This window comes from Brachyistius frenatus, unplaced genomic scaffold, assembly GCF_029030835.1.
Source record: "Brachyistius frenatus isolate BFR_SWC_R1_liver_20210118 unplaced genomic scaffold, ASM2903083v1 Contig_29, whole genome shotgun sequence".
Lineage (NCBI taxonomy): Eukaryota > Metazoa > Chordata > Actinopteri > Embiotocidae > Brachyistius > Brachyistius frenatus.
The window spans coordinates 887,501-899,965 of NW_027210628.1; positions in this window are offsets into that span (position 1 = coordinate 887,501).

Consider the following 12,465-nt stretch of genomic DNA (forward strand, 5'->3'; position numbering starts at 1 on the left):
ACACACACACACACACACACACACACACACACACACACACACACACACACACACACCAGGCGTTCAGCAGTCATGCCTTTCTGTAGGATTCTCCTCTGGGTGCTGTGTCCAAGGTGAGTGCGCTGGCTGGCAGCTCCTGAGGAGTTGGTAGGAAGAGATAGCTGAGCGAAGCTATTAAAATACGGGCAGGAATTTCCCTTATCTCTCCCACCGAGGCAGCTCGCTCCGCTTTGTGCTATTATGGAGATAAAATGCACAGAGGCTTGGAATGAGGGAGGAAGGAGGGAGGACAAGGAGGGGAGGGCGAGGTTGGGAAGGGAAGGCGTAAGAACGTCAGATTTATGGAGCTAGGGAAGCTTAAGGTTATTAAATCGGAAGATTACTCGACTGCGAAATTGTTGAAGTTTTTACGAGAAGTTGAGGGATTTAGGCCGGTATTAAACAGGAAAGCATTAGGAGGCCAGCGATATACATTATTCACAATTTATTTTTACCCCTTTTCTTCTATTCTCTTCACCCTTTTCGTTATACCCCCAGTATTTCTTCTCCCTCCTTTCATCAACCTCACAGACAATATCGAGCTCCTCCTAAATTCTTATTCAGAGGGGCATCTGCACCTCCCATTTCTCCCCTCTCCCTCCTCGAAGGGTGCGGCGAGTAGACGGACAAAAAAAAGAGATACAGTGCAGAAAAGAAGGAGGGAGACAAAGACCCTGTGAATGAAGGGATAGACTCGTCATGTTTCAGTATTGACACCACTCAGCGTGAGGCAAGGACATTCATCACTGTCAACTTCTTAGAGGAGTTTGAGGAAAAGGTGACTATAAAAGCAGCAGGGAAACTTTCAATTTTTACACTAAGGTTTGAACAGTGTGAGCTGAACCTTACACACATGTTTACCAAGGCTGAGAAGCCTCTAATGCTTTGTGCAACACGGGCAAACCGCTTTCAAGTTGATGAGAGCTTTAACTGTTGTGACATTGGGTGTATCTTCGGGGCAGATGAGTCGCAACACTCCTCCAACTGTTTGTTGTTATTACCGTGTAGAGCAGTAACAAGAAAGGTTTTAATCTATTGGAAAACATCAGATATTCATCACAGATGGAGAAACAGGGACACCTATTCTTAAAAATATGGTTTTACACCGACTCCTACAAGACAATGCGTCTTAATACATCCAACCAGGCTTGTTGTTTACTGTTGACGCTTACAAATGACAGCGCGGCCACGAATATTAACCCGAGTCCTTGGTTTACAAAAACAAAATCACTTTTACTGAAGGAATCATCTATATTTTTAGATATGTTGAATGATGAGCAACAGGGTGACATTGATTTTTTTTTTTTTCCTTCAAAAATGGATGCATTGAGTTTTGCATTACGACTTGCACGGAACTTATTTGTGAGTCACTTTTCCTCGCAGCGTGTGTGCACTGTGGTTGTGAGAAAGCGTTTTCCCACTTGTCCGTTATGGATATATAACACATCACACAACACACAGCAAACACACGGGTGAGTAGTTCGTCTGATCCGATGTACACACACACAAACACCACGACCCTACAAACTGCACCATTCACCCCTTGCGAGGACTTAACAGGGATGTGTCACTTCAGATACACAACAACAGTCCCATTCACACACCCTTCTCCTGCCTGGCAGCGTCACACACACAAATCTGCACTCAGTGTCCTTCCATGTTGTCTATCATTATGCACTCGGCTTCAAATGTTTGCTGTGCCTTTGTCTCGGCTCGCCTCATTCAGGTCAGGCTTGTTCTGTCTCAGTAAACAGAAAAAAGAAAAAAAACGGTTTTCTCAGAAAAAGAACATCAGGAAAGGAAAAGCGAATAAAACATTTTTCTCACAGCAAACTCTTGATAGCGCGCGCACACACACACAGAAAAACATCCCTTAAAGAATGTCCTTCCTTTTGCAGTGTCTCTCCACATATTCCTGAATTTCTTTCCATGGAAATGCCACGATTTCCATATGCATTTAAAGCAACAGAAATTCAATCCATTTCAAATGGAGAGATTTTCTCAGCGATTAACTAATGGTTTTGCATGTGTATATGTGTATGTGTATGTGTGGGTGTGTTGTTGTTGATGCTGGTAAGTTGGTAAACACACAGCTGGCCATGCTCTTTGATACACTCGGAGGCCTTGAGGATATTTCACACCTCTTTTATACTTTTACTCTGCACTGCACTTTCTCATCCTCTTCTCTTCACCTAATTTACACAATTTCCTCACATCCTTCTCTGACTTGGGGAGAATTTATGCACCCCCAGCTGGGATCTGAGGGACGGGGCACTTTGTAAAAGCTGGCCGGCAAAGTTATTTGTCTGCATTTATGAGGATGTTTGTGTATGTTCATGGGACTATATCTGAATCTTGGTGAAACTCTTCCGTCGTGTGTGTGTGTGTGTGTGTGTGTGTGTGTGTGTGTGTGTGTGTGTGTGTGTGTGTGTGTGTGTGTGTGTGTGTGTGTGTGTGTGTGTGTGTGTGTGTGTGTGTGTGTGTGTGTGTGTGTGTGTGTGTGTGTGTGTGTTCCCTCTCATTTTCTCCTCTCATTTAGGCTACTTGTGTGCCGAGGCTGATTACATTTTCACCAAACACTGGTGAGACGGCAGCATAATACAGCTAAATATGACCAGCTACATCTTGTAGTTTATGGAGGAATCCCTCAGTGTTTGTTGACACTCACAAAGAGAGCCAGCCATCTCCCGCTTCACTAGATAATTCTCCTCTGTGGCATAGCAGAGAGAAACTTCATTAACCCCACTGCCACACGGCCAATCCTGGAGATGTGCATGTGTAATGTGGCTGAAAGCAGCCTTTTAACGCTGTAAACACTAACTTGCTAAACGTCAGGATGTATTACACACTCCAGCTAAATTTTCAAGAGCTGCTCCACCAGCTTGTGTTTCATGGGCTGTGGATGAGTCTGAAAATTATGTAATAAATATTATATGGATGCAGAAACACTTGTATATTTAATTCATGTTGATATGACACTATACACAAGTGCTGAAACCCTGCATCAAATTCCAACAGGAAAGTTAAGACAGTTTCCATTATTGTTATCATCTTGTAAACCAGAAACTTGCTTTGCCTTGTCAGTTCATATCAAATTTAAAATCTGTTTTCAACCTGCTCTAACTGATTTTTTTTTTTAGCCACTTGGGGTTTGCGGAAACAGGCAGTGAACATAAATGACATACAGTATTAAGCCTTGGCTTAAGTTTATATTGTGAGCTTGTTAGCAAAGATTGTTTATGCATCCAGCACAGACAGGGAAAATGTATTATTTATTTGGAAACATATGTCTGTTTAGCTGCTAACTGCTGCATTATGTTCACCAGCTATTCATTGAATTTGTCTGTGATGCTTGGGGAGGTATTGTACAAAGAGTATACAGTAAGTTTATTACCAAAAACAGCTGTGAACAAAACTAATGCTTGGTGAGCGTAGAGAAAAAAAATCAACCTAATAAACTTGCATGCCAGGAAACCAAAACAATGAGCTGAAAGACACTAAACTATCCTGCAGAAAAAAAGCTATATTGACCACTCCATCGGTTGTTACGTCCCCAGAGTGGGTCAACTAACCATTTCCACATTACACTTACTGTAGTTGTTTCATCTATTGTTGATACAGAAATATAAGTGGGCGTGTACAGTTTACACTTTGGTGGCTTTTTCTTGCACACCAACACTTCTCACAAGCTGCCGTGACGCTGACCTTTTCCTGTTCTCACCTGCCTGCATTTCTCTGTCAGCAGCTAGTTTAAGTAACGTTACCACAACCTTACAATAATGTCAACCTGGCTCCAAAAGGGAACAAATACATCATGAACAGAGACAGACGATGACACAGCAGAGCTTCGAAAGTCAAATCAAACACAACCAGGAGTAAACGCAGGCTGTGCAAGGTAACGTTACCAAGACTGTAAGCAGCAAAGAGCCTGTTAATTAGCATCAGCACAACAAATGCAGCTACAATTCAATTCAATCCAGAAGATACTGCAGCCATTTATGTGAGTATATAAAAACATATTTTTATTAGAAACTATCTACTGCTTGATTAATAAATGTTACTATCATTTAATGAACTGCCCAGAGTTCATAGGAAATAACAGCTAAAGTCGCCATTAGTCGGCCGAACATCACGACATCCTGCAGCTGTTTCAAATTAAAAGCCCTCGATATACAGGATATTGACCTGCTCTTGCAGCTAATAATTGAAATGGTTGAAATGTTGTTAATTAAATAAATTCATGTTGTGAAAATCAGCAGTATATCCTAATATCCATTAGTTTAAGACTTAAACATTTGCTGATACAAATGTCAGCATGTGATTAACAGGAGTACTGGCCCTTTTTGTCCACTTCAAGTACCGGAAATATTCACTAAAACAGATTTAAGGAAATGTTACAGACAAAATCCTGCCAACGCTTTGCACACCAATGTCAACAAAATGCCTCTTGCTCATACAGTAGAGGTATTTTGTAATCAAAACCTCTTGACACAAAAATAGAAAAATGAAGTCACAGTTCATAATTTAACAATTTCCCTTCAGGCTGTAAGGGACTACATAAAGGCTTCAGGGACAAACTCAGCCATGAGAACTCTATGCCTGCATCCATCCAGTCCTCCCACTCCCTGATGCCCACAAAGATGCCTCCTCCTGGGATACTACTCCCCCTCTGCCTGGGGGCTGGAGTACATATGGATGAGTCGTGGAGAGTCAGGAGATAAGACGAAAAAAGAAGAAAAGAAGAACACAGTAAAAGTTAGAGTTTGTATATAAAAAAAAACGGTGTTTTTCTCAGGCTATATGAGCACTTTGGTGTTGACTGAAAAGTGTTTTTCTTTTCTTTTTTATCACTTTAAGCTAAATAATGACTTCAGGAGGACACACAGTCAGGAGTTGCCATCAGTGATGGCACCCAGTGTAAACTCTGAGCTGGGCAGCTGCCTGCATGTCGTTTATTTCCTCCAGTATCTGCCTCCTGCACACTCACGCGTACCAGCCAACAGACTCCTTCTGTTCTTTTATCGCGGACCCTGATATTCACACATAGCAGTGCAAAGCAAGTAAATGAGCGCACACACACATACATGCACAGAGGGAAGATGAAAGGTACAGCAACTGAAGGGGGGGGGAATAAGAGAGAGGAAGACAGTGGAGATTGCGGCTTAACCTCTTGGCTCCACTGTAAAGCAGCACTCACTCTCGGGAGCCTTGCTGATAGCCATCTGTCTGGCAAGGAGAGACAGCTTCACCTTCCCGACACATCAGCACGCTCACAAACACTCACCCCACTAACACAAGGGCAGGCACTCGCATAAAACTGGCCTACGCTCACAAATGATAAGTAGACAATGTAAAAAAGATATGTTGAGTGTGACTTTGGTGCTGCAGTTTTTTTATTTAGCGAACAGAAATGAAAGCTTAGATAATTCTTTATCTGCAAAATGAATCCGTGAATTCAAAATTCAACCTCCATGCCGCCAAGTCAAAACATGAAGTTATTTTTCTTTATTCACACAAAGTTTGCCTCTCAGACATGCAGAGTGTGCAGCCATAGCGATGATTACCATCTATTTAAAGTGAGCGTGGGATATTCATTGACAAAGAATGAGCGATAACTTGGAAATCCTGAACAGAATCCAAAACACTTTAGATTTCAGCTATAAATCTGGAGCTTAGTCAATAGCTCCCTCTCAAGGTGATGGCTGAACTAAAGAAAACCTTTTCCATGCCCACATCCTCATTCTCCTTCCTCCTCCCTCCTCCCTGCCATCCGTTACCCCCACTCTTAAAACATAAATTCCTTGAAATCCTCCCACTTCTCCACCTCTGCCTCAACTCCGCAACCCTCACTCCGCTCCACGGTGTCCTCTCCACCCCTCGATTTATCTCTGTCCTCCTGATCAATAATCAATCTGCAGGGGCCAAGGCCAGGAGCCCCACGCCATCTGTCTCCATCGGCAAACCTGGGAGAAAGAGAGGGGAGAGGGAGGAGATAGAGTTCAATCTATCTCCATCTATCTCCATCCGTGGTCAGGTCCACTCCGCTGGTATGGATCATAATTTGGAGAGGTGTAATTGCTGGTCAGAGACTGGGGGTGGACACTAAAGGGGGAGGAGGGAAGAGGGGGGGGGGGTGTCAATAATGTTTCTACAGTCCGGGCCTCCCCTCTGCCCCACCTCCCCACTCTCCTGCCTGACCCAGTTTCCCTCTTTTTTTCCTCTTCATCTTCTCCTTTTTGTCTGCCTCCTTCCCACTTCTCCTGCTATCTTCACTTTTCTCAATTCAATTTACAAAGATCCACAGACCACAACAACATAATCTATCACTCCTCTTCTTCTACTGTTCGTTGGTGTGGACGTCTTTGTGGTTTGTGTGCCTGAAGTTTGTTTTCCGCTCTAATACTGGATGACCAGCAGCAGCAACACCTACCTTCAGTGTCTGTGCTGCACTTGATGTTTGTAGGAGTGTTAATGCGTCAGGAGGATGTCACTATTTTGATAATGACCTACCAAGAAACGCTTGCCTGAAATAAACAACTCAATAAATGAAACGTCAAACACACTTGAGAAGCCTGCCGAAGAAACGAGGAACGTCATTATGTGATTCTACAATTACCTACAAAGTTCAAACCATGTGATAGCAGCTGTAAAAACAAGGTCTATCCAGCAGTGTACTATCTATTTAAACCTACCCGGTGTCTCAATTTGTGATCTTACATACTTACACCTGTTATTTTGCGTGCTGAAGTGTGTTCACAATAACACACACAATAATAGTTGTCATTTCCATTAAGTGCACAACGACCGTGTTTGATTTGTGACAAAGTACCCAGTGGAATATCATGCACTACGCAAGTAAATACACTAACATGCTGTGCACTAACGGAAACATCATGAGACACACATCTCAAACTGTTATTACGAAGAACAGTACATCTGATTCATTTTTTTTTTTAATTTGGCAGTAAATAATTGACCTCATTTGTAACTTCAGGATTTGTTCGCTGAGCATGAAGCAGGTTTTCTAAGATTCATGTCCTAATTCTCATCCATTGACCAAACTTGATCTGCAGCCATAATCGCAGCCCTGCGAGGCTGCACAGCCATGCCTTAACATCAGCATCCAAACATGTACACAACAACACTGTGCAGGTATGTTTACCATGTTCACCCTTTCAGTTTAACATGTGGTCACAAACCAAAGTACTGAACAGAATACAATTTTGACCTGAGGGTGCCACTACATGAAAAGTGAAGGACTCACATAGTTATTCCAATTTATCCTGAGGGGACAATTCATGGCAATTCCTCCAGTGTGTCAAGACATTTCATTATATGTCACAGGACTAGAAATCTTTATAGTTCACATAATGCGTGCTGCAACATTACAATCACTAACAACAAATACAGATTCATTTCAAACTAGCACAGGGAATCTTCTCCTGAGCTGTTGGTCACAATTTCAATTTGTTGTAAGTGCATCTTCATGTTTCCAAAGCCCACGTCTGTATTATAAATTCATGTAAAACCCTGGTGCAATCTTCAAGGTTCAGTCAGATCCTACAGGTCTGACTCTGAGTGGGTGTTGCAGGTAAAAAGTAACACTATCATGCTTTCAGTTTTTGGTCCCCTCTGAACTGAACAACACTAATCCTTTCATCTGGGGGGGGGGGGTGAAATGCACCACGTTGCTCTAACAGTGCCGTTAACCTATCAACTCTCCCATCTTCAGTTAAGAGAAGCAGTTAGAAAGGATGTGCTAATTTAAGACACTGTGACTCATCAGTGCAGAGCATGTGTCACATTTTACTCCTTCGTGCTGTAATTAGTTCAAACTATCCGTGGTGCATGACACAAACAGGGACTGGTTCAGTGTGTGCGTGGATGTTGTACGTCGTTGTAAAAGTGCAAAACGCTAAATTTAGAGACTCTCTCCAAGAACTGTTTGATCCCCACTCCTACACACAAAAGCGCACACTTTTTATGTTTTTCTGTCTTCTTAGATTTGTTGTTGTTTGCCAAGTATTAGCTGAGTGTGTGTGGGCCTCAGCAGCTCTTCGCTAAATTTCCAGCGACATCCGACTGACTGACAGAAGTAGGTCTGCGTGAAAAGAGCTCTTCCCTCTCTGGCTCTGATCCTGGTGAGATCTCTTCCTCAACATCCTCTTCCTCACAACTGAGAGCATTTTGCACGCCTCTTCCTCCTTCTCTCTATTTGTTTTACTGTCGTCTGTTCTCACTCTTTTTCCATTTCTTCTTCCCTCTTTCATTCTTTCTTTTACAAGGTTTTCTGCCTCCTTGCTCTGAGTGAGAGTCATCAAATGAAGATTAAAGACGCTTCTGTTTTCACTGACTCACACAAACACACGAGTACATGCACACACACACACACACACACACACACACACACACACACACACACACACACACACACACACACACACACACACACACACACACACACACGCATGCCGAAGTACACATGCAAAAGCGTTCAAGTATGTGCACACACACAGACTTGCCCCCTCGGGAAACCTTCCACAATTACGGCTAGAATGGGATTCATTCTCAGCCTTCAACAACTCATTAACTGCACACTGCAAATCGTACGTTTCAGCAGAAAGCATTGATGAGGAACAACGAGAATGGGGGCTTTGGGAGAGGCTGGCATCATTTTAATGTGTGTTCAGAATTTATTAGCATATCACATATAGCACATTGTATGTATATTATATATATGAGGAGGTGGGAAGGAATGACAAGTGTTTTTTTAGTTACGGTAACTACATTGTAAGACTGGCAGGTCAAATATCTATTTTTTATTTGATCCCATAGGTAGGTAGGGTTTGGTACATAACAACAATCTGGAGAAACTGTGGAATACAATAGAACACATGATATACAAATTTAAGAATCATTTGCAATGTAAATGTAATTCATGAAACAGGATTTCCTAAGTATTTACTATGAGCGATATGCCATGATTTTTTTTAACAGTCATTAAAAACTAAATAATCGATTAGTATATGCAACTGTCATCCTTCCTTATTTTCCATGATTTTACCGGCGCTTGGTTGTAATGAGTTACTCCTGCAGAAAGTAGCAGTAATGTCCCTAAAAGCTGTCCGACACTCGCTATTAAACAACATAAGGAGAAGAAGAACACGTTGGTTCCGGGCTCTGGAGCTTTGCAGGTAAAACTGTGTGGCGCTGTGAGATTAAATGTCACTGTGCAAAAAACGGAAACATACAAAGACGACTACAGCTGTAAAAGATTCTGTCTGAACCTCCTTCAAAAATAAATAAAGATGAGGTAAAAACTGCAGGTAAAGCTAGCCTATCATCAGTCTACCACAGCTACTCACCGACATTAGAGTGAAGCACCAAGCAAACGGCCCATCGACAGATCAATAATAAATGATCAGATGAAGTCAGTTTGATGTTGGACATGCAGCGCAAACAATGGCCCTGATCTCAAAAATGAAGCCACAGACATGCTCCTCCCCAGATATGTCCAGGGCGGCAAGAGGGGGGGTTCTAAACTGAGTTTATCGTGTGTGTGTGTGTGTGTGTGTGTGTGTGTGTGTGTGTGTGTGTGTGTGTGTGTGTGTGTGTGTGTGTGTGTGTGTGTGTGTGTGTGTGTGTTTGTTTGTAACTTCAATACTTTCAAAAGTAAACATTGTCATTCAGATGTCCTTGGCTTTGCACTACTCAATCTTTTTAGAGCAAATACACCTTTCTTTCTGTTGTTTTGTTTGCCAGGTGTGTGAGTTTCCTCATCGGTTTGTTTGGGGAGAAAGGTCTGTGGTTTAAGAGCAGAGCGGAGACACAGAGCAGTGCAGAGGTGCAGCTGCAGCAGGCTTCAGCCGATACGTGACCAGCTCGTTAAACTTTCATTGGATCTTTGTGTCCTCTTTGAGTTATGCTTCACAGACCAGGTACTCTCACTCACAGGACTCCTCTGTATGTATGTATGTGTGTGTGTGTGTGTGTGTGTGTGTGTGTGTGTGTGTGTGTGTGTGTGTGTGTGTGTGTGTGTGTGTGTAAGCAAAGGTTGAAAACATGGACTCGCCTCTAATCACCCACCTCACTTATTTGGCTATGACAAAGAAAGGTTGTCTCTCAAGTGGTCTGCACACTCTTTTCTGTGTCTCCCACACACACTAGGAGGAATTACTTGATCCCCACTCCTACAGACAGACAGCGTAGTGTGTGTGTTCTTGTATTACTCATGATGTGGGAACATAATTCTGAAACAGTCACATTGTGGGGACCTGCCTCTCTTTCGGGAAGAAAAAAAAAAAGCTCGTGCTGATAATGTACATCAAAGGGATGGGTATTACAAGCAAAAATACAATTTGATAAACGCTACACACACACACACATACAAACACACACACACACACACACACACACACACACACACACACACACACACACACACAGAACTAGAGACTCTTTTGCACCATAAACTCAACAAATGACATCCAACCTCTAAAACCCCTCAACTTGGACAAATCTGAGAAGAAGCACGTCTTTAGCTTAATCTTTTAAATGAGGGTCTTTATTTGCACTGCACATCCAACATCAAACTTACTGATTAATGATCTGTGGATGGACCGTCTGCCCCTTGCTTCACTGGAATGACTGTGCCTAGCTTTGGTAGACTTACAGTATATGCTAGCTTTACAGCACCACAGTTTCAGCTGCAAAACTCCAGGCCCTGGTAGCAATGTGTTTTTCTTCTTCCTAAGTTGTTTATTGGCTCTGGCAGACAGCTTTTAGGTAAATTACTGCCATCTTCTGACGGGAGTAACACATTACAACCAGGCACTGGTAAAAACAGTGGAATTATGGAAGGATGATAGTCACACACACTAATAATTGTTTTTGATTTTAATGACTATTCGAATATAAAAGAAATCATGACCCATCCTTTCTAAATCATTCAATTTAAGTGTGAAGACTTGGTGTAGGTTTAGAGTGAGGGTAGCCATGATTACAAGTACAGCCATGGTTAGGGTCAGATCCCCAGGAACTGAATCCAAGTTCATGTAACGGCTTCTAAAGTGATGCAAACACAGCTGTGTGGGTGTCTACGTTTGTGTTTTGAGGTTTGTGAAAGTATTGGGAGCACGCTTGACAAGCTGCATCACCTGTGGAGGTTCACACACACATACTGTACACAAGCAGCAAAATATATGCAAAAACTGGAAACACACAAAACATAAGCAAACTGAAGCACACACACACACACACACACACACACACACACACACACACACACACACACACACACACACACACACACACACACACACACGCGCGCGCGCGCGCACACACACACACACATACGCACTGCTACATTCCAGCACACCTTATCTGCCCCACCAGTGTTCACTGACAATCTCCACCGGAGGAGATTAAGTGTGCTCATGCTGTGTCGGCACGGCTTGACGTCCATTTATTCTTAAAACTCATATGAAGGGTCTCTGTGAGCTTCCACGTGTGCACACCCCACCCACCACATGCACATTTCCTAATTTCACTGTACACACCTACTGCTGTCATTGGAGAAAATAAAACGTGAGGCTGCAGTTTTGTTTAGTTTTTTCTTAAAGAGGATGTTTACATTGTCATTTATATATGCTGTGTTGATTTTAGGACCACTGGGTTCATGAAACTGGATAAAAGTGTCTGTTGTAGAGCTTCAAAAAAATGGAGATTCTTTTCTGTGCTCTAAAAACAATTTTGAAGTGTGTGTTTTTCTTCCACATCAGCTCGGTGCTGTGTAACCGCCACATTGTGTGAAGGAGCCTGTGGTGTTTGTAGTTCCAACAGCAGCAGATTTAACCAACACACTATTAATACACACAGGCCATCTGCGTAGTTGCAGGGTACAAATAATTCACTGGCAACTGCTGATGGTCTCTCTCTTAATAACATTAGTAGATTACTAATTTCTACCATTTTACAGACTGATGAAGTAACAGCGGGGCCAAGGTGGCCTGCAGGAGGGGAAAAACTGTCAATCTATGTGTCCAATATGGCTACATACATCAGCTTCCTTTATTGCAGAAATTGGTTATTAGTTCTAAAGTGAACTGAACTTCTTAGGTTGCTCACTAGGTCTGGCTGATTGCAGCTGAATGGTGGCACTATGTTGGATTACCACGCGGAGACCGAAAGTAATTGGTTGTTGGTAGTTCACTGCTTTCTTAATATATCTGAGAATGTGCTCCACTATAATATCACCTGGGTCCCACTTTATTAGGTGAGCTTTCAACCATGTTTGTAGGAGGTTGGTTCATTAAAATATAGTTTAAAAATCTAAAGTATTAGTTTATATTGTGCTTACCAGTTTAATAAGAAGCTCCATGATCCAAGATCAACCTTTCTAAATCATAATTTGCCCGATATATTTTT